The following is a 23,417-nucleotide window of genomic DNA, read 5'->3' on the forward strand; positions in this document are numbered from 1 at the left end:
TCTCTTAAAGGATTAACCTTGGTCGTGTGAGTGAAAACAAAAATGTAGAAGGAAACAAAACATTTGTTGAGGAGTGTGTTGCACAGAAACCAATAATCTTAGAGTTATTCATGCTTATCCTGGAGCTCATTACCTGTTTTGAATGTGCAGCGAGGTTTACATGCAGTACCTTGATTGCTAACATGTGAAACACTGATGTATTTCTCCACAAGAGATCAGTTTCATTAATGTCTAAGTGCTATCACGCTGACATGAGGATTCAGGTTCATTGTAATGAATGCTGCACTAATTGAGCTTGTGACTCTGCATTGTGAGGTTTTATTCCAAGCATATGTTCACCTTGTGTAGCAGTTAATATACACTTTAAAAGTAACATCTGGACTTTATTTCATTAATTTTAAGCAATGATTACATTAATTTGCATGTTGTAGTGGGATATGGGGAGTTTTACAATCGACTCAATCAGCTTCCACTTGAATCTGCGTCATGTAATTATCTCAGTTCTCTGTCCAGGAGACTCTGAAGCTTCCTGCTCTTCAGTAAAGAAAACACAATTACACGACGGAATATCCCTTAAAGCTAACTGGCTCTACATGTGGTTGTGTATTTTCCAGGGTCTTACATCCCACCCAACCCCCACAGTGGAAAGGAAAATGGCTGAATAATAATCCATTCTTTGTTAATACAAAGCATGATACATTTCCTGTAAAAGCCTACACAAAGAGTCTGCTCTTATAAGGTATGACTGTTCATTAGAACCAGGGGAGCTACACAGAAATATGAGATGAAAATATCTGCAAACTCTACTTTATTGATCCACACGGTGTGATCGTCAAAGGAGATGATAGTTCATTTGTGGCTTCAGTGAGAGGTGCGTCAAGAGTTTGCGTTCTGCTACAAAATCAATCACACATGAGCCCCTTTAGGAAATGGCACTATGAATGCTATTCAAGCTCTGATTGTCGGGACTGTAAAGTTTGGTTTGCTCACGTGCTTGAATGGCGTTCATTTGTGTGAGGAACAGGCCATTTCAGCAGGCAATTACACGCAAGAGTCCTGCACCAGCAGTGAGGGGAGTGTACAATTACATAATGATTTGAAAACAGGCACTATGAGGTCCAGAGAATCCGGTGTTGCCAGCTGGCTCCATCTCTCTTGCTCAAGTCACTAATGCATGGAAGTGATTTACTGATTGCCTCATGAGCGGAGGAGTCACCTGATGTCTTGAGATTTCAAGACAACAAGAAGAGATTGTTTCCGATTAAAAAAAAAAACGTTGATCATTTGATGATTTGCCTGTGTGCTCAATTTTTAAACATGCATTTTCCAAAAATGTTTACTGGTTCTCCAGACTGTTAAAACACAGGGACATCCTACAGTTCAATGCTTCAGTATTCAGATGATTATTTTATGAACCAAAAAATATTGTGCCATTCAGTTACAATCATTTTTAGAAAAACAGAAAAACTGTTGACTCCTGGTGTTGGATATGGGCACTCATAGAATACACGACTGTAACAGTGAGCAGGTGTCCTTTCTAGAAAGACTCAAGTTTTCCCTTTCTTGCCTCTGTGGTATCAAGAAATCACAGACTGGCCCAGCTAGTTCACATGTTGCATACCGCGAGCAGTTCACTGATAAGGTACATGATGATCCTCTGCTGCCGTTTGGAGCTGCCCTTGTACAGCTTCAATAATGCAAAACTGTAGTCAGCAGCTTTGTTTGAAAGGTTGTTTTCAAAATTGACATGGTACAAAAAAGTCAAACTAAAGGGAAGAACCAACCTGGCAGGTACAACAAAGTGTCTCTCAAGTCTGTTGAAAGAGCACATGATGGTGTCACATGTTCATACGGTACAGTGGAAACAGGTTTGGCCCCCGGCAAAGGCTCCACTGATGAATGTGAATAAATACCGGATGTCTATCAGATGTCCATCTTATCTTTAGTTCACATTATGCCTCTGCTTTTGAATGTCAAACAAGAACTCTGTGACTGAAATTTCTCCAAACTCTGAACTCTGAGGCATGATTTTTAGATGAGGGCTATCAACACACTTTTCACACAGCTACTGTTTCGTCGTCAGTGCTCTTGTTCCTTTCACCCTGTGTTCAGGGGAGGAATGTTGGAACCTTTTGTATTTTTTCTTCAGATGTTTTGACATCATCTGTCATATATAGGCTTACGTAACATGTTGCTGAGATGAAAAGACAAATATCTACCTACCTATCAAAGTGTCCTTTTGGTACTTTATGTCTTTGTCCTCTACTTGACTTGTATCAGTTCAACATGCAATGCACTTTTGATTCATTTTGTTGCAGTGTTCTTGGCTTACGTTGTGGTGTAATGTTGTAATTCTATTAAAGGATATGAACATATTTTCTCAGTATGTGTTGGGCTTTTGTGGCTGCTGAAGCATGTTTTCTTATTAAATATTGATACTTCTTCACTATCTCACTAATTGATGCAAGAGGAGTGTAGAGTGTTTTACACATAGTGTGCCTCCTGAATGAAGTCTGGTCAGGCTGAGCCAAGCAATATATTTTGAAAAACTGAGGAATGGGGGCCCAGCGGTCTTGGACTCATACCATGGAACCACTTACTGTGTGTCCCCTGTTTGAGTCTGGCAGAGGATGTTTCTTGCATGTCATTCTACTTTGTTTGTCCCCATTTTTACTGTCACACTCCACCGTGAATTGAATGACTATAATCGGACATGAAAGACATGAAAGACATTTTATATGCTGATTGTGGAGTTCTCCACATCCTGGCGAGTCTTGTTTTCTGTGTCGAGATTTCTTGACATATAAGAATGACAACTGAGAATGATGCTTTTCACTGGTGAATGTTTCGAACACTGTGAATGTTGTTGTGAATGCTGCTGGCCCTTTCAGAGCATGTGTTGGCTTCTATTGTGTGCTGACCTTGTGCAAATGTTTCCCATGAGCCAATAAATGGAACCATGTGGTACTAAACACCATATAGATTAATCATCAATCAGAATACATAGTTCTTGTTAAGAAGTGTTTTGCCTTTACTGTTATGGCTATTACTGTTTGATGCTGCAGCTACATATTACATACAAGACAAGTAGCATTCTTTATGCGGTCTCATGATCTCATTGTATTCAAAACTATGCAAAGTAGCATCTTCAGCAGCACATCACTACTAGTAAAGTCATTTGTTTAACTGTAACAGGCTTAGCGCTGATAAAACAGATAATAATGCCTACCTCAGATAAAGACTTCCAATGTGTTAAAACAGTCTATTGTTGACGAGGTAGACATACCTAAAGGGGCATCAGCATTCATAGTTTTGCAGAAGAGCAAAACCAAAACTTTAAATGACTTGTGCTTTGCCCAAAACACAAAAAAATAATAATTTATACTTTTATGGAGAATAAGATATATAAACAATTCAAACTTTTAGAGACTGAAGTTTTGAAAATTTACATTATGTCTCTTGCCCTCCCACTCATTTTTGCATTTATTTAAATTTGTTCATAATCACAAAAGAGTTCTTTTAGTAATCAGATAGAGCCCAGCAAGTGTCAGAAGTTCCCAATAATATAAATGATACCTGTTTTTTGTACTGATTTGTAATCGTCTCTCAAACAGCAAACTCTCAACATGCACTTTTACAAGATATGGAGAAAAGGGCAAAGGTCCTGATGGAGGTCTAGTAAGTGAAAGCTTTTATCATTAAATACTTTCATTGGACTTCTCAAAAGTGTTTTAAAGTGAAAACTCAAATGGAAGTTAAAATGGTACCAATCAGTTACCAAGTATATAGCAGTTTTCAGGTGCAGCAGCCTCCTCTTGAATGTCAAAACCACTCATTAGGATAAAAAGAAGCTATAGCTGTATTTTACTATCGGTAACCTTGACTCTCAGTTGTAGAGGAGTCAGGGATGAGGAAGGGTTAATGTCCGGCTGAGGATGTGAGAGGATATTTATCCAAACTACAAAGACAGCCAGGTAAGCTTTAGACAAGAGAAATGAAATGATTAATCTGCTCAGCAGCAGAGTACAAGACTGTGTCTCGGTTTTTAGGTGTTTTAGGAGCTCATAGGATATAACCTCAATAAATAAAAGGTAAAAGACCTTCCCATTGCCTTGTAGATGACAGCTGCGACTAATTTTTAGGCTTTAATTCAATTAGTCATGAGTTGTGTAAATCACCTGGCTCAGTCTTTGGGCTCAGCACACTGTGTAGTCATTTTATTGCTGAGTAAGGACACTGTCTGCATCTGATAAATTCTAGTGGGCCCATTAAAAGCTTTATAGTCCCATTATTCATCGCTGTTAAGCTCAATACACTGAGGGTATATATATTTTCTATGAGAGAAGCACGGAGAAAAGCACTCCTATATCGTGACATATTGTGCTATATTGGTGTGTTAATATGAATTATAGACATTAAACTCATAAAACATAAAACTGTGTGTGTGAGTGCGTTCAAAGGTTCTAGAACTAAGAACACAAATCCATCTGTACAGTTGAAACCACAATATGAATCTCATTTAGCTTATGAGGGTGAATAGGATGCCGTTTTAAATGAAAGTGTCTCTCTGTGATGATAACACAAAATGTGCAGGACCAGTACTACATAATCGTTTACCCATTACTATCAAGTATTTTAAAGGAAGGTTATTTACTTAAATTTAGAGGCACAACATCTTGACGGCGAGGTAGCACTGTTTCAATGATTTCTTAAGTCTCATGTTTTGTTGGTTCAGTGGAACTCAGTCCTTTTCACTCTCAAGCTCTCGCACAACCGCATCAGTTTTTTCCATTTTATCTTCACTATTTTGTCTTCACTAAGAGGATCATTGATTTGATGGGAATGTATCACAAAAGGTGACTTATTTTTGTATTTTTTGGACTATAGTCTTGAAGGATGTCGGTAGAACACTACTGCTATTGTTTCTTTAATGCTCTCCTTCCATAGACCATTATGCTAAAAGAGATAAATGTCTGTTTACTCTAAATGACATAATTGCTCCTCCAGGGCCTCTCACAGAGGAGCAGAGGCATGACTTTAAGTGAATTAATCAGGTTGGTGATGGATGCTTGTACTTTACCTCACATATGCTTTTAATGTATACTTTGAATGCATGGACGAGGCCTTTGTTCACAGACTGTGCGCTGAGGGCATAAGGCAAGATAATGCTGCTGTGCTGTGTGAGAGGACTAAGTAACCTCAGGTCAGGCAAACAACCCGGGTGAGTTGAAAGGTCAGATTGCTCAGGAGATGGTTTGGCTGTATGTCCTCAGGCGATTCATCCATTATGGCCCCAAACATAGCGGTTGGTATGTGATGTTGAATGACAATGAGGATGAAATGGAAAGATATGTAAAGTCTGTTTACCCGTCATAAATGAGTGGAGATGTGATTTCCAGTGGGGCCGAACACATACAAGTGTCCAAATATGAAACGTCTGTCAACAGGTGCTGTAGATCATTTCAGCATATTTAAATGACCTCAACACAGATATATAGACTGCCCCATTAATATTCACTACTTCATTGCCACATTGTTTTTCACTTAATCTTCACCTGATTTATGTTTTTTATTAACATGGTGAGAATTGTGGTCAGTCTTTGCGAGACCCCTATCAGTTCCCACCCCGCAGTCTGTCACTGTTGCCAAACGCAAACTAATGAAGCCATAAATCCTTCCCACACCTGCTTAGCAATCCAAGTCCGCAAAAACGCTCATCTGTGATCAATAGTTCTCTCAGTCAAGCCTGTATCTTACAAACAGCTTCTTAATATAGCTTCAAAGATACTGAATGATAATATTATTATTCTTTATACACAGAATATGTTAAATATTATATCTTTTCCGGAAGTAGACTGATGAGGAGAATCAATTTAGCAGCCATTATTAAGATTTTATTAAATCTATGCCACTTACAAAAAGATAGATAATCATTAGATTAAAAAAAAAGTATGTTTTGTACAGTCCGTGTACACAGCAAAAACCAGCTGTGGTGAATGAACACTCCAGTGTTGAACTGCTTCAGCATCTGTGATTGTTGCCTCAGGCAGTTATTGATTATACAGTAGCACATCACTGAAACAAAAAAACATGTGCACATTTAGGGACAAATGGTTGGAAAAGAAATCCAGTATGCTGGATTGTTTTTGCCAGGCTGATAGACAATGTGATACATTTTCAACATTTCAGTGGAAAAACTAATGGCACGATACTTACCTGGACTTCATGGTGCAATGGGGAGACCTTTCATCAGAATCTTTAATGCCTTGGAAAGCCAATGTTTTAACTGATTAAATAGCTGTGTACCTTTTTGTTCAGAAAAGCTTCAATAAATGAGAGTGTCAATAATACCAAAAAAGAGTTATTGTTATTGCAGTTTATTTTGAATGGAAGGCCACTGAAACGGAAATATCAGATTAATAAAAAAAGGAGTCAGTGTTCAGGAGGACAAATATTAAATGGTAACCAGGGATACACTTCCTCTGTGGACAGAGTAGGGGATATGTGTGTGTGTGTTTTCATTCATAGTCACAAGAGGGCACCTTGCAAGGTTATGCTTAAAAGGCTCTGTTTATCTTTATTAGCTTGTCAATAAAGCTTTTTTATGACCTTGTGTCATTTAACATGAAGATAACAGCAACACCAAACAAACCTGGAATGAAGACACGACTCAGATGGGATTTTGTTCACCCTCTCCTCACTGTTATTTGTCCGCGTGGTATCTAATAGAATTAGTGTAAAACAAACACTCTCAGTCTGCTGCTCTCAGGAAACACAAAGGGTAGACATTCAATCCACAACCCCGATTCGTTGCTATGTTAACACTGTTGCTTGTCAATGTCGGTAACTCCTCCTGGCGAAGTGAAATTGTCAGTGGTGCTAAATTAAATCTGAAAGTATTAAAATGGGCTTTTTAATGTGGCATTTATAATCAAATAAACAAACAATGTTTTACTGCCTCAACTGATTTAAGAGTTTAATGTGATCTGGTACAGAATGGCTGTATTATGTTTTTAACATTTCTTCATCTTGGGTTTTCTGAGCACACATAATATTTTCGCAGTTGTCTGCTTCACATGTATACAGTTGCATGTGGTCCCCTCAGCCCAGTATAAACAGGCTTTACTGCTGACAACAGAGCTACTGTATAATGGAGCAGCTGGGGATTTGGTAGATTAGATAGAGGAGAATTTTCCTCTCCGTTTTCTTGAACTCAGGGTTGCAAAAGCTCCTCTGTCACATTATTTAAATTACTTAACTTTTTTGTCAAAACAAAGGCAGGGCAGTAGAAATAAATAAAGACATGAATTCAAAACAAGATAATGTGTATGTATAAATGAACAGGACTGAGAGTTTGCAGCCATGCTAGTGGCTCTGAGAGACTGTGCTTAGGCACAGCGGTGCTTTGAGCAGCTAAATGCTAAAATCAGCAAGCTAACATGCTCACAATGACAATGCTAATATGCTGATGGTAGCAGGTTTAATGTTTGCCATGGTTACCCTTCCATTAAAGAATTGCTATGATAATCAGGGTCACCATCGTGTTAGCATGCTACCATTTATATTAGGTTTTGCAGGTATTAAGCCATAAACCAAAGTATTAGACAAATTAAAATTTTGTCCTGAGGATGACGTTGAAAAGATGAAAAGTTAAGGGTTCACCAAAGTTATCACAATTTTGTGCCAGTCTGTCTGGTATATGTTGAGATATTTCACAGGACAAGTTAAAACTTGTGATCTACTGGTGGTGCTAGAGGAAAAGTTAGAGCATCACCAAAGTCATTAGAATCAATCCTCTAGGGACCATGAATGTAAATATAAAATTTCAAGGCAATCCATCCAATAGTTGTTGGAATATTTCAGTCTGGACCAAAGTGGTGGAACAAGCTACAGATATACATACTAAATATTGCAATGTGTATTTTTAAGGAAATTCATGCATGTGAACAGTACTCAAGCACAAGTGTGACCCACTGACTGCACACCTACTGTATATTAATGACCAAGCCTTCAATAATCTATCACTTCTCCGTGATTGATGCCCAGATTTAACACTGTTTGCAGTCAATAGCCCTTCCTGAACTACATTTGCATGTTCATGATGGAGCAATTCCTGCGTGAGTATAAAAACAAATGAGTGCAACATGTTCAAGGGTGTAACCTGTAAAACTTGAGGTTGTTCTAAGCCCAGTGAACGCTGCTGTTTACACACTGGGGGGGCGGGGAGACATGGCTTTATTTAAATTCTAGTTACAAAAAGAATGGAAACATCGTAAAACATTGTGGTAATAGCTCCCTGTTGACCATTATACACAATGCAGTAAAAGAAAGCAATATAATAGACTAATAATGACATAATTTTACTACAGCCATATTCTCCACATTCTCCAGGGCAACACTGCAATAAAGACAGTAATACAATTGCCAGACAAATATCACTCAGTGCTACAGTACACTGCAGCTTCAACTATTTTCTTTGGGTGAGATTTTTGCCATCTTGGACCCTCCAGCTCTGCTCCTACAACAAAAAAACATTTCCCTTTTTTCTCAATCTGCTGGACGTTTAAATTGTCTGCCCAAAAGTCATATGAATTTGATGTTTTTCCATGTGGCTGGGTGCAGTGATGAGCCTTGTGAATGGCTTTGGAAACTATGAGCTTTGCATCCTCCTCTCTGCTTGGCGCTGCCTGAGCACTAACGGGCCAAATCCAACCACATACATCTTTAAAATAGCACTCTGCCCTGCTGTCTCCTCGTCTGCTACCCTGCTCACATCCATATTGGAGGTTCAGTTTCTGTCTTTCCGACCACAGAACAAGAATGGAAATTAAATGATTTAAAAATGATATACTAAAATATCGTTTTTTAAAGATGACTGCCACAATGGCTGGATGGAATTTAGTTCTGTGCTATATACCAATACTAAGAAGTGTTTAATTAGCACCAGGTTGACAGCAGTGGTTGAAGAAGTAGTAAGCTTGTTCAACTTAAAGAGGACCTATTATGCTCAGTTCCAGCTCTATACCTTTATTCTGGGACACCACTAGAGCAGCTTTGCCTGATTCACAGATCAAATAAATCCTTATTCATCTTATTCTGGCCCTTCATGCAGCCCCTCAGTTCACCCTCTGTCTGAAACAAGCCATTTGAGCTCCTGTCTCTTCAAGGCCCGCCTCCCTAAAAGCCCACTTTCTTCTGATTGGCCAGCTTCTTGTAGCCCACGAGGGGCAGAGGGATGCCTCTGTGCTCTGCACACAGCCCGCATCGCTTCATACTCTAGCCGCTGTGGTCGACTGCATGACAGCAACAGTAACTAAGCTTGGAAAATAGAGATATGGGGCTCTGAATTTGATGAACTTACTGTTTATTAGACCACAAATGAGACAAGAAGAAGGTTGGAAAAACGATAGATGCTGCTGGAGCTGAGTGTTTCTGGGGACTGGGCCTCACTGATTACTCCTCTTTCTCTGCTCAGCACCATGGACAGGGCCTGTCAGGGCTTTGGACAAATAATTGATTGTCAGGTCACCTGTCATTGGACTGTGTGTGGTTGTTTGTAGCCTGTGCAGAGACCTGTTGACTTTTCTCTTGACTTGTGTTGTAAAGTGGATAATTGCTTTAATAGGTAGCTTAATAGGTAGGATGTTTCAGTGTCCCATCGACTGAAGGGTTGTGTAAATCATGTATTTCATGCATGCATTTGAAGTGAACTTTTAGATGTAATCTGCTAATGAGTGTTGTGTGGTTTGTTATGTTGTACTACTGATCTGTACTTCTAAGTGAGTAGGTTTTTAGTACATAAATGCCTAAATGTCATCCTGCAGCTGAGAAAAATCAAATACATGCTTAAAATCTAAAAGTATAGATACATGTCTCACTTTGCACCTTTATAGATGACCTGTATCCCTTGGGACTCTTATGCCATGCTAACTACATGACTACTGTAAGAATCCTCATGCCCGAGCATGACAGTCTGACATGGAGTTACTCTCTTCAGTACAAAAGCAGTAGATAAAACAAACAATATACTAGCAGTTTTACATTGCCTAGAGCCTGACAAATAATGGGGCTAATAGGCTCTAATAGTAGGGTTTCTCTAATGGTGGTGCTTGTGAAAAAGCTATTCATTAAAATCAAGTCTATTTCACTGAAAGACTGTACTCTGATCATTTTATAGCAATCTCTCTATCACATTATGAGATTTATTGAGAGCTGTGTTAATTCTGTCACATGAGGGTGGCACTACAGCAAAAAGCCCTTTGTTCCCAGTGTTCAGTGGGTTCATCGTCTGGGAGCGTTAATGCCCTTAACATAAGTAAAAGTAAATCTTGTATTTTTATATATTTATATTTGAATGTTTTTCATATTTTTATTTCAATGTGTACTAGTGGACATTTTTGCATGCTGTTGGCACTAGAGACAATTTCAGTTGGCCTTCAAAATCATTAGTGTTTATGCTGTTGGGACCATGTCAAACTTTATGGAAATATGACCAGTAGTTGTTACTCGGGAACAAAGTGTTGGGCAAACACTCACCACAAATCAATACATCACTGAGGTTGTGGTGAAATATTTTACATAAAAACGTCAGTCTTCCAGGACATGGCACTTTTGAAATGTTAATACAGCAGAAACATATACTTGGGGCTAACAAATGATCATATAGCAGCTGATTTATGGTCTGTGGTTTTTTCATCTTTGAAATGGTCTATTGACTTGGGTTTTTTTCTCAGTGATGATAGTTCTGTTTGTTTTACATAATATATTGACCTCCCTGCATCTATAATTCAGATTTCTTCAAGATGTGATGGGGTTTTCAGTATTGCTGATATTGTCTCACCACAAGAAAGCATCCTTGCTGAGCCTGAAAAACAACAACACCACTCTTGTTTTTTCCCATGGAAGTTTGTAGGTAATGAATTTAGTAGTAAATGACATTTTCTCAGCAGTAATGCGTGTCTGTTCTTCCTATATATGTTTGAAGTTGGAAGTGCGACAACAGGAGGTTAATTGTTCTTGCTAAAGCAAAACAAACCACTGCCAGAAAGATAAAGACAATATCCTCGAAAGCTGGAGGCACAAAGAGGAACTAAACAATAGGAGTTTAATCAGGTCGAAACAGAAACTAGAATTTTTCCACACTGATCATCCTGCCTTTTATTGTACACCAATTATTTGAAATTGTGTGGGCGATTACACAATGACTATTACTGCTCAGTCGTCATTATCCCCAGGCTGCTGAGTATAAAAGGAGGGAGAATGGTAAAGTGTCAAGACGCTAACCAGCCTCTCACTTTCAATCATAGGATTCATCAAGACAATCTCTGAGGAAGCTGAACTATATTGTCGTATAGATCTTGCTTCCGTTCAGTTATCCTCCCTCTGACAAAAATGTCAAAGGGAAGGCAGGGAGCAGGGTCGTGACCCCTGCGGCTCAGATGCAGGTGTTGTTGGACGTCAGTGTTTCTTATCCACATCCAGTGATGTGACTGGTCAGATCTGACCCTGGACCCTGTGTATGTGTCAGGATGTTTTGTTTGGTCTGGTTTGTGTCTAAATGAGTGGCATGTCATGTGTGCCATTAGGTTTGAGTTATGGGCTACTGAAGGCCCAAATCATTGTTTTTACTATTAAAGACAAAAGATAAAAGGCAAGGGATATTGTATATTTTTTCTTATTGTCAGTAAATCCCATCAAAAGACTAAAACCAAGAATGAACCATTGATCCTACTAACAAGTATTGTCTGTGTAGCTGAAGCCTGATATATCTTATTTCTCTGTGCCATAGAGCTGTCAAAAGTTATTAAAAACACATCCATGAGCCTCACAGTTGCTCTGGCTGACATTTTCTTTCATTACGATGAACACAGGCACTGTAGTAATAAGTAGTAGTAATAATTGAAGCACACCTAGTGTTGCTGTGGTGCTATCAACTGGAGAAATCTGACGCTGAACCATAAATCAAAAGCTACGCCATAGGTATCTAACCACTTTTGTGGTTAGGCTGGGGATGTCAGAAAGCACTGCGAGATGGACTAATGCATTGTTGGATTTGGTCTCTTGGTCATGATGTTTGTTGCCAATAAGAAGACAAATGCCAGCCCAGTCATTTAGTCCCTGATAAATTATATTTTGAGATACACATTATTAAATATGTTTTAATTTTAAACCAAAAAATCTTCTCTGCCTTTCTTCTAGATTTTTCCGTTTGGTGTGATAGAAAACCCTCTGAAACAGCTTTTGGAAGCTAATGAAACAATCCATTATCATCCATTTGTTTTAGGGTTTGCAGTTATTTAAGACAGAATGACCGACTGTGTGTATTTAGTTGTAGGGCAATTTCTGGGAGAGATTAAACTTTAAACGTTTTAATTAACAAAACACTTTACTGGGCAACTAAATGAATAAATATAAATGTCACTGTGGGCTTTGCAGAGTGTTTTATGTAGCTGTGAGAGAATCCTCATTAAATACCAAGATCAACAAATTAATGTTATCATCAACCAATTATCAGTTTATGACCCATGTGCAAGCTGTAGACCATATATCTACCCAAATGTACCTTTATTGCTTCTTATTCTTTTTGCCTGTGTTTGAGCTCATTCACTTTGATTTATTTGAATTGTATTGGTACTCCACAACAAAGTGCAATTTGGCTAAAGCCAGTAATTTCCCACCCTGATTCACTGAGGCAGTGCTAATGAGACGTGAGAGTGAACGGCAGAACGAACAGCTTACAACAGGAAATTAATAGCTCACAGAATGGGGCTGAGAAAGTGGTTTTTGCTGCAAGTATCATACTATATTTTTAAGTGTTTGCTGAACATCCATGCTATTTTTACTCTGCTCTACTTCCAAAGTGACACGGAAGAGTGTTCATGACTGCTGAGCACAAACACTGTTGGCCACTGAGAAGCTTGTTTCAGAAGTTGTAAATTAAGCAGCAGCTGTACATTAAAACAGTCCATGTAATTCTCTTGGTAAACACAGAGCAGGGTAAGCTGAGCCATCTTGCAGCAATACACAATTTGTGTCATGAGACCTATAATATAGGGAGAGCCGTTAAATTCACTAAATCTGTGATAGCTTGTGGTTTATGGATTAATGGCTCCTGTCTCTGTGTATTTTTAGCCATTTAATTATTATTAACACTCTCAATAAATCTCATTAATCAAATACATTTTTATCTATTATCCAGCACTAAAGTGACATTAAAAACTCAGCTAAAGGTTAGCTGCAAACAAGCATAAAGGCCTAATTTCTTTGTGTTAAGACAAAGAAAAGCAACAAAATCCTCACATTTTTTTGCATTTTTGCTTGAAAAATAATTTAAACAATTGATTGATTATCAAAATAATTGCATATTATTTTTCTGTTAATTGACTAATCATTTCTGCTCTAGCCACGGCAGAATCCTACAAGCATGATTAAATGGAAGTGCTAGGAAAATAAATATAAAATGTACACAACTCTCCAACGCCCTGTGGAAGCCCTGTGGGAAGGGTAAGTGAAAGTGTGGGAAGGCAGGAAGAGTGTCTGCTTGGCGAGCTGCTCTGTCTGAACGGCAACAACAACATCCTGACACTTTTAAAATGAGCGAATGAGTGAGAAAATAAGCAACAGGAAATAAGTGGGGAAGGCTAGAAAGGTGGTAAAGGCACACCCACACACACCCACACAGACATCAGTAACCAAACACAACCCCACAGCCCAGTTAACACACTCACACCTACACACAGATACACAGTTATCGGGCTTCATCTTTGGATTTTATAGAAAAAGAAGAATGTATTACATGTGATGTGCAGTTACTTGTTTTGTCTTTAGAGGATCACCTGCTGCTTATCAGATGATTCATGACATGTTTCATTTCATCCCTTTATCCTGAAGGAAATCATTTCAGATTTTCGGCTCATCCATCCATAATGCCTAAAGTGTTTTTCATCACCACCTCCTAATGACTATGAGTCTCATCTTCCCTACAATGAATGTGATGTGAATCCTGATGTCTCAACTCTCCTCGCTGTGACTTACTGGCAGGATGTTGCCTTTGTTCAGATGAAATATTGCAGCTAATTAAGCCAATGTCAAGAATCACATGATTATCCTATGAATTATTTGAGCATATTCTGGGGGAAACTTAGTCTGTTTAGTGTAGCACATCACAAGACAAGGCTTCACAATAAAATATGGTAACTTTATTAGAGAGTATTTAGCACAGACTTTACTCCATTAGCGCCTTCAGCATCTCTTGCTCAGTGTCTTCAAGGTTTCATTTTCTAACAGAATAGCTCATGAATGCAATGCTGCTCAGTAGCTCAGAAATCAGAACCTGAAGAGTATGACTGCACCACAAAAATCAATCTACATTCTCAACTGAATGGCAAAACTCAAACCTGTCATGATCCTTGGCTAAATTGCACTATTTTATAGTGAAAGAATGTGTAAGTTAAAAGAGTGTTGGTGCAGCGTCCTCTTGAAGCATGAATGAATGCTTCCCGCTGAAGGTCATTGGTTTAAGATCAATGTTTTCATTCCCGACACTTATGTTTACAATACGCGAATATTAAGAGATTAACTAGAAATGAATGCCAACGAGTGTCACTCCTTCGTCTTCCACTGTGTGTTTATGTATGTGATGCTGCTGAGGAGAGGCTGCTTTTGCACAGCAAGAGAAAGGACTCTTCTATTTCATTCTATTTTAGCACAGAGGTTTTTGTTGTAGTGGTCTAAGTATGAGCTAGGTTGGACCGCCAGAGCAAAAACCATGTTCAGTGTTGATCCACATGGCCCACTTTAAGGTCTCTGTGCTTCAAACGAATTAGGTTGTACAATGTGTCTTCCGACCTTGTTTAAAGGCAAACATGTTTATACCTGTTCCAAATGGCCACATTTGCTGGACGCAGACAGGAGGCTCCAGGAGCTGTTGGACGATCCAACAATCACTTAGTTTGAAGCATACTGAGGCCTTTACACTGGGCAGAAAACAAGCAAATACTGTGGACAGATTGCCAGACCATCACACATGTGGACGGGACCTTCCTGCTGTTAAGTGACGCTGTGGTTTACTACACGTAAACAATTCTTGAAGAAAACATTCGTGAAAGAAAACAAAAGATGTGCAAAATATAATGAAGGTTATGCAGATGTACTAAGATCCTGAGTCCAATGAGCATGTGTGTGTGTGTGTGTGTGTGTGTGTGTGTGTGTGTGTGTGTGTGGGTTGATTTGTCCTCGAGCACAGTGACCATTTACTGAAACAGACATATCAAACGTCCCCTTGCATGGACATCATGCTTTTAATGGGAAGTCTGAGGATGTACAAGGCCATAGTCAAGCCTCATCTGCATTTTTAGCCACATGTGAATTCCAAGCGTTCAAGGTTTTTGAGTGCTCGGAGTCTGCTGCCAATTTATGCCGTCCTACAAGGTCCCTCATTGAGTTCATGTCCAATTCATCTGCAGTTTTGGTCATCCCACAATTCTCTGTTGACATTCCCTGGTCACAGAACGGATTGCAAGTTTTAAGAAGGATTTCCTGAGAAGGTCAAGACTTGTTACCCTGTGAATGTGACAGACGAACAGATTCATTCTTAAATGGCACATACAAGTGATTTAAGAAAGCTCACCAGTTTTCATTTTGGCCATAATTGTGCAGCCCTGGCAGGTAGTTTAGTTTACCAGGGGGAAAATATTTCAATATAGGGTCTTTACGCCGGTTGGTGTCGAGGTGAACATCCTCTGATGCACCGGACAGTAACATCATCTACTGTATGTTAATATTGTCTTCTGCCTCACATCTAAGCCATGAGCCACTTTGATATTTAAGCATCTTACTTAATGTTAAACTATTCACTTTTTATTACTGCGCTTATGACATGTTGGCAGCTTGTTAATATTTTGTGTTTCAGGTCCACTAATATGACACCTGACACTACAAAATTTGCAATGTGATGTCCAAAAGAAGTACTTGAAGGTGTTTGGTGCGAATGACATTTGTGAATAAGACTATTTACGTGCTGATATTATCATGACGGAGGCTGTTTGGCAGCAAAATGCAGGGATTGATAACAACTTTCCAAGACACACAGGCAGGGGCTGAACAAGTAAGGTCAAGTTAAGGTCGCTTGTTTCCAAAAAAAACACTGCGACTAGAGGTCACAGTGTGGGAGGTGTATAACCAAACAAAGGCATCTCTAGCATAAATTCTGGGAGGATAAAGAGTGGCACTGTTTCTGAGAAATCACAGTTGGGTTTCTATTCACAGTAATTTGGCTTTGGGATCTGGCCTCCCTAATGGCTTTAATCATGTTATCCTGTTGTTTTCTCAGATGTCATTAACCCCATATGTCATGTCATTGTTCTTCGTGGGAAAGATGTCTGTGAGTGGGGTCACAAAAACATTAGCTGTTTGTGTAGGTTTTGGTGATGAGAGCTTTGCCTGCATCTTAGGGCGTTTTCACATTAGGTTCGATTGATTCGTACCGTGCCTGAGTACGATTGTCCCCCCTCTCCACTCCCCCGCCGGTCAGCTTTCACATTATTCTGTACCCGAGTACACTTGATCCACACTCCGTAGCAGATGGTGGCCGCAATGCACCATAACATTTGCAACCCAGTTTGCAGATCAATGCCCGGGTACAGTACACAGTGTTCACACTAATCAAACAAAGTGGACTTTGGATTCAAGTGTACTCTGATCTGGGTCCCTAATGTGAAAGCCCCCTTATACATTTTATAATATAACAGGAACAAGTTCCAAATTGTCGTCATTGTGCTCCAACCTACGTCCATTTAATAATGGCCATTTTACACCTTCCAGCAGAAGAGTCTAATATGATATTTTGGAACACAAGGTATGAATAGAAATGAGTCATTCACTAACCTGCTCAAAAACGTCATCTCCATTTGGCACTGTGTGTCATCGCTGGTAAATGGAAAAAGAAAACCCTCTATCATATCTATCTATCTATCTATGTTAGAATCTAATGTAGATGAAGAACATGAAGACACTTTTTGTGTTAGAATATTCCGGTGACTTAACAGAGAAAAACAGACTATGTCACTACATATTAGAGTAGGCCTATATATTACATTTACAGAGAATCCTTGTGTCTAACAAGTTAAATAAGACATAATGAAATAGCCTGTCATTTGAAATGTACTACTGTACTACTGAGGCTGACTGTTACAAAAGTCCCAGGTGTCTTGAATATATTGCTTTCAAAAGCAGAAGTGCAAACAGACAGAACTTTTGTTCATCATTGCCAGAGTTAAACAGATGGCAAATGGACTTTGCTCACAGAGTACCTTGTAGTGGGAGCAATTCAGAGGTTCAACGTCTTCAGTCACTCAACACTTGGACCAACAACAGCTAAAATAAACGGTGGACGGTTATAAAGCATATAAGAGATTTATTGAGGAAAATTTACTGTGATGTATCAGTGATACCCTGCTTAACCTTGTTCTGATTGATGATCAAATCCACCATCATCGATTGCTGATGCCTCTGCTGATGCTGATGACGTACCATGTATTTGTTTATTGGTGGTGGGGCAAAATGTATTTATAAATCGTGTAAAACTATTCAGTCTGTAGTGTTGATCCATCTGTAACTTACTAAACATGTGCTTTACATTAAGAACAAGAATATAATCTAGTCACCTATACTGTAATATTAAACAGCCTCCACTCTGCTCCCTCCAGTGGATGTAATGTGTCGGTAACTTTGGATCAGCTCTGTCCAATCTCTACTCATACAAACTTGTGTTGTTTGAATAATCAATGCATAACCTAGATGTGTTTATTTTAATCAAAGCAAACATGTTACTTGCATACCCTGTGTGTGTTAAGTTTAATCATAAGACAATATGAAGTACTGATGATGAGAAAGTAAGTATAGTCGAGCACACGAACATTGGAAAGAGAAAGGTCACTCTGCCCTGAACATACTAGAAGACTCACATAACCAGGGTTGTTTTTGTGAGAAAGAGGATGAGAGCAGCGATACCAGGCTGATGCCAGAAAGTAGGAGAAAGTTTCATCAGACAGGTGTCACACAGTCAAGATTCTTACGGCTGCTAGAGGGCTTTTTCACTCGAATGTTAACATATGTTGTTTTCCATACGTTAAAAAGTTTGTTAACTTCAGATTAACTTTCTCTGATTATTCCCTGCAACAGTCCTCCTCGTGGAGGATGTACTGTAGCTGAGTGCGTCATGCCATGCTTGGACAACGGGGCTGGATAGAAACATTTATTTTAAAATTTTGTATAATGTGTGATGTGCCAACTTTTGTCAACAGCTGTCCAGGTGGAAAGCAGCTGTTATGTTTTGTTTTTGCAGGGCAAAAGCATAGCCAGACATCGAGTTTCTGTCAGGTTTGCCCCCAGTTTCACCAGTGTGTTATGTTGTTTATTGTTTTTTGCTGCTGTTGAAATTGAATTTCTTCCTGGATAAATAAATTACTCGTCTATTATTTCAGAGTGGGGGAAAAGGAAAATGGATCTTCTTGATGAATGTTTTTGCCTCACAAACCAACCTATTCATCATGTCTATTTTGATGCCATTTTCTGTACTGCCTTTTAAACACCATCATGCTAATTACTAAACAAGATTGATTCATGCATTTCCAAGAAAAAAAAACAAATTCACCTAGCAATAGTCCATATACACAGTATCACCATAACATTTACAAATGAATGAAGACAGGCAGAAGACAGGAGTTGATACAATGGAGCATCTGAAATGCTCATTAGAGGAAGTCAGGGAGGGTGAGGGTGGAGCTCATCTTGTTCATCTCTGAGTTTGTCTCTCTGGTTGTTGCTTTCAAATGCTAGAGATTTTCCCCTTGAGACGTGGCGACCACGCCCAGTTAATGCCAGCCTTGCATCTTTACTCTATCGAAGAAGATATAACAATCTAATCTCAAGCTTGAAAGTTATCTGTCTGTCTGGCAGTCTGCAGAAAAGTTGGAAGTCCACTTGCCTTATTACATTTACCTGTGCCAAGACGGTATAATGGTTCCCAGGAGCATTTACTCTTGAAATTAACTGTTATTAAAGCAAGGGTAGCAGAGTATGCTGACTCATTTTAAGGGCGGATTATGTGATTGAATTTTGAATGTGAGTTTAGTTTGTTTGAGAGCTGCCTTGACTATGCAGGTCACAGGTGCCAGTTCAAAAACACTGAAATGTCAAGGAAAGTATTTGGCCAAATCTCTCCTGATCACATGGTATTATCCTACAAGCAGCCAAACTGAATAACAGTGGAAGTACATTGACATTTGAAGGCTGAACTGAGGCCAGTGTAATGACTCACTTCTCATTCACTGGCACTTTCAATCAAGTTTTTGTGTCCTGTTCAACAATGTCAGAAAGGAAGACAATGAGAAGCACAAGACGGCGTCCTGCAAAAGGTAAAATGCATTATGGAAGATGGCTATTTGACAGTTGAGACAATAAGGAACTCTTTTATTACCACATAGCAAAAAAGACACAATATATCTGTCAAGGGTTGATAGGATTATTGATCGATACCAATGACTTAGCAATTATTTCACAATGTGCTGAGGTTCCTGGCCTGCAGGACATATTTTCCAGTCTGTGGTCCCTGATTTGAAACTGCAGAACCGCTCAACCAGGAAGGATGTCATTACAGTGTTAGTGAGGGACCATGTCACAAGATCTGATATTTATAATATATTGAATTTACAATATAATGAAATCCAGTTGAATATCACCACAAGCTACAGAGGGTTGAATCAACACCTCCAAGACACAGTCTCAACAAAAATGTGCCATTATAAAGGTTCAAGCCCCTCTTTATCTCTATATCATACAAACTAACTTGTTTTAAGCATACTGAGACCTTAAGACTTTTAGAAAAAAGGTTATTTTGATGGCTTGCAATGCAAGCAAAATAGCTCTGTGTTTCTGGTATTTTATCCACCGCCTTGTCGTCCACAAGAAAAGCATGACAGTGTGTAATTCCTACTGGAATAATTTACTGTAATGCCCCTTTAATAAACTGCATCATGCAGTTCAAAACTTAGTACATTATTCAGTTATTATAGTAGTTAGTTATCAAGTGTCTCTGCCTCTGCGTCTGAGAGATTACTTAAATAGATTTAGCCAAATGGATTGCCAGAGCTTAATAAAATACAGTAATTGCCCTCTCTTTCACTTTAATTGGCCTGAAATACTTTTTGGGGATTTCACAAGGAAACTTTTCCGTCACTGTTTTTTTGAGGTTTTACTGTGTTTATGCTCAGCTTCATACTTTCCAGTTGTCCTATAATCAGCCTTTGTATCTTGATGAGTTATTTAAGAAGCTAGTGGTTTACAGTACATCTCATTCATGCATGAATCTGAAGTGTACTGTTAGATTCTGCCAAAACAATCAGCAATCACACCAAATCGCATTGTCAAAAGGCTGCTAGCTCCAGCAGCAGAAAAATAAGATTTAAGGGAGTGTGTGACAGAGGTGATGCACTTTGTCTTCTACAGCACTGGGTGTAGCTGATGGAAATGAAAAATTGAAACCAGTTTTTATTTTGTCAGTGTTCATTTTGTCCTTTTCTCTCAGTGCGCGGAGGTTTTATCCATGCTGAAATAATTACTTTGCAATTTATACAGTTGTATGTTACTTCTGTACTCATTTGTTCGTCACTTGTTGTAGTTATTGTAGAGTACAGTTTAAACATGTGTCGCATGGATATTTTCTGAGAATATGGAATAATTAGAAGAAGAAACTGATTGTTTGTTAGCACAGTCTAAATTCACATTTTATTTATTGACAATTCACAGTTCTTGTACTTGTACTAAGTACTAAACAAAGCAGTGACAGCTGCCATGGCTCAGCAGATTCGTCAGTTTCTGCAGAATTAAAGAATTAAAAATACAACTGAAGAAACACAACAGCAGTGAGTTCTTTATATCAGAGATGTTACCAATATCTATTAAACAAGACCCTCCCTGGTTACAACATTACCACTAGTATAGAGACAAAGTCCTCTTCTATTCTGTTCCCTATTATAAATCCTTGTCCTCTTTTTCCTGGAGACAGTAGAGTTTCCAGTTTATCATTGTCAGATTGCCGTTGCAGAGTTCAATTCATATAAAAGAATCATATAATAAACTTAATTCCCTTTTAGTTCAAAGAGACGATGCTGTGTCCAGATACAAGCGAAAGAATGATGGAGCTTTTCACAGCTGAACAAAAATAATTGTGCACCGCATACAGTAGTTTTCAGTAGTGGAGCGTTTTGTGTGCCTCAGAGGTGCATCACTGCTGGGGAAAAGAAATTAATCAAAGTGAGCACAGAATGAAACTTTACTGGCTTGCATTGTCATGTTGCAGACAAAAGACAATCCTCTGGTGGAGGAGTGTTAATTTATTGTATTCACCTAAAAAGTGTATTTCCTTTACTGTTTTATCTGCATTTTTACCATTTGTGAGGGAGTAAGTGAAGCATACATCAGGATACAGTGAGATGTGTTTACAGTCCTGTGCTGCAGGAACGTTTTTCCCTGTTTGAAGGAATATAAATGTACTGTAGACTTCCAGCCATTATCTGGTTTACAGTGATTGATGTAGTCAGGTCATATGGATAAAATATAGCATTCAGGACATGCAGCTCAAGGTTATATAGGGCAGGCTTCTGAAAGGATGCAGCTGCTGCTTAGTAGGGTACCATGAAATAAAGAGAGCATCCTAGCTTGGTTCGTGGGTGGAATTTTAAACTACAGTGTGTTTTTTTCAGTGTCCTGTCCGAAGGAATATTGTGTTTGTTAAGATATCTAAACATGAAGCTGTGCAAATTTCTGATTTCTTTTCAACAGATTTCTTGCCAGGAATGCCAGATGAGAAAGAAAGTAAAGTCCAAAATGTTAATGAAAAGGCAAAATAAACAAGTTTTGCCTTTTCAACAAGACTTTACAACAAGTTAGCACTTGTTGTAAAGTCAGTATTCACAGAAACACAGCAATATGTGGTCATCTCATCTATATTTCACAGTAATGTAGCCAAAATAAACCACTAAATTAAACCATGAAACTTTTCTCAGCTAGTCTACACCATGGTTCAGTAAAAGAACATCTCATCCAAATACTCATTATAATCTAAAAGCACTAAGATACATATTGAATAATGTCTGGACGTCTCTGGGGGGCCTTGTGGCACATTTCTGGATGATCAAAAGGCTTGGAATCCATTAGCTAGATGTTATAGTGATATATATGAGAATGCATTATCAGTCTGCATTAAGCTCTTGAGGATGATGGACCCAAATGGCACAGAGCCATCTTAGCTGCCACAGTCTCCTTGGAGTCTCCCCTTCCTCATTATCTCTGTAGAAGGTACAGATTTGTCATGAGTGGGATGCAGATGAGTGACTGATGTATGACCCAGGAGAAATAACACAGGTTCTTTCCTCTTATCCCCCATGATTTCAACTTATGCTGGCATTATTGGTGTCATTTGATGTACTTTTAGACAAGCTTATGTAGTTCTCTTTGAAAAGTTATTTTACTCATGTTTTTTGGCTACGCTAGCAGCATGGCTCCAGGGGTGGCAGCGTCAGTCTGTCGTCGGTCCAGCACTTTGGTGGTCCAGACTGAAATATTTCAACAGCTCTTGGATGGATTGCTGAAATTGAAATTTGTGACAGATATTCATGGTCCCTGGAGGATTATTCCAGGTGACTTTGGTGATCCATCAACTTTTCCTCTTGCACCAGCATTTTGTGTTTTTATTGAAATAACAACTATTGAATGGATTGCTGTGACATACTACAGGTACTCACATTCATTGTCCGCAGGGGATGAATTGTAAAAACTTTAATCCCTTTATCTTTTATTCACTGCCATACAATCCAATACTTTGGTTTATGAACAGATAACAGAAAAATGACATTCCCACCACCCTGTACTTTGTGTTTAGTGCTCATTAGCAAATGTTAGCATGCCGGCACCCTAAACTAAGATGGTAAACTTTATACCTGCTAAACATCAACATGCCAGCATTATCATTGTGAGTATTTTGCTCAAAGCACCACTGTTGAGCTGACCTGAATAGTTTGACTAAAAAAAAAGAAACTATGATAATGATGAATAAAGCAGCTGGTTTAGAGGCTGCTGCTCTGAAAGTTTAAGAATTATAGGGTTTGCAGAGGTTTACACTCTACCAAGAGCATTTTTATTTTTATTTTACGACTTTTTCATGTCTGATAGACTATAAAAGTAAAGGAAAATTCCCTCGCTACTCTTGTCCACAGGGATGGCTGGCTGCCTAAATTCCCTTAATCCTTTCATGAATGTCTCACCCCGGAGCAGGTGAGATATTCAGAGAATATATAGAGTAATGGAGTAGAAAAGCCTCTGTCACAGTCCACCATGTTGTCAGGACAATGGCCCCTTGC

Source organism: Enoplosus armatus, chromosome 7, assembly GCF_043641665.1.
Source record: "Enoplosus armatus isolate fEnoArm2 chromosome 7, fEnoArm2.hap1, whole genome shotgun sequence".
NCBI classification, from domain to species: domain Eukaryota; kingdom Metazoa; phylum Chordata; class Actinopteri; order Centrarchiformes; family Enoplosidae; genus Enoplosus; species Enoplosus armatus.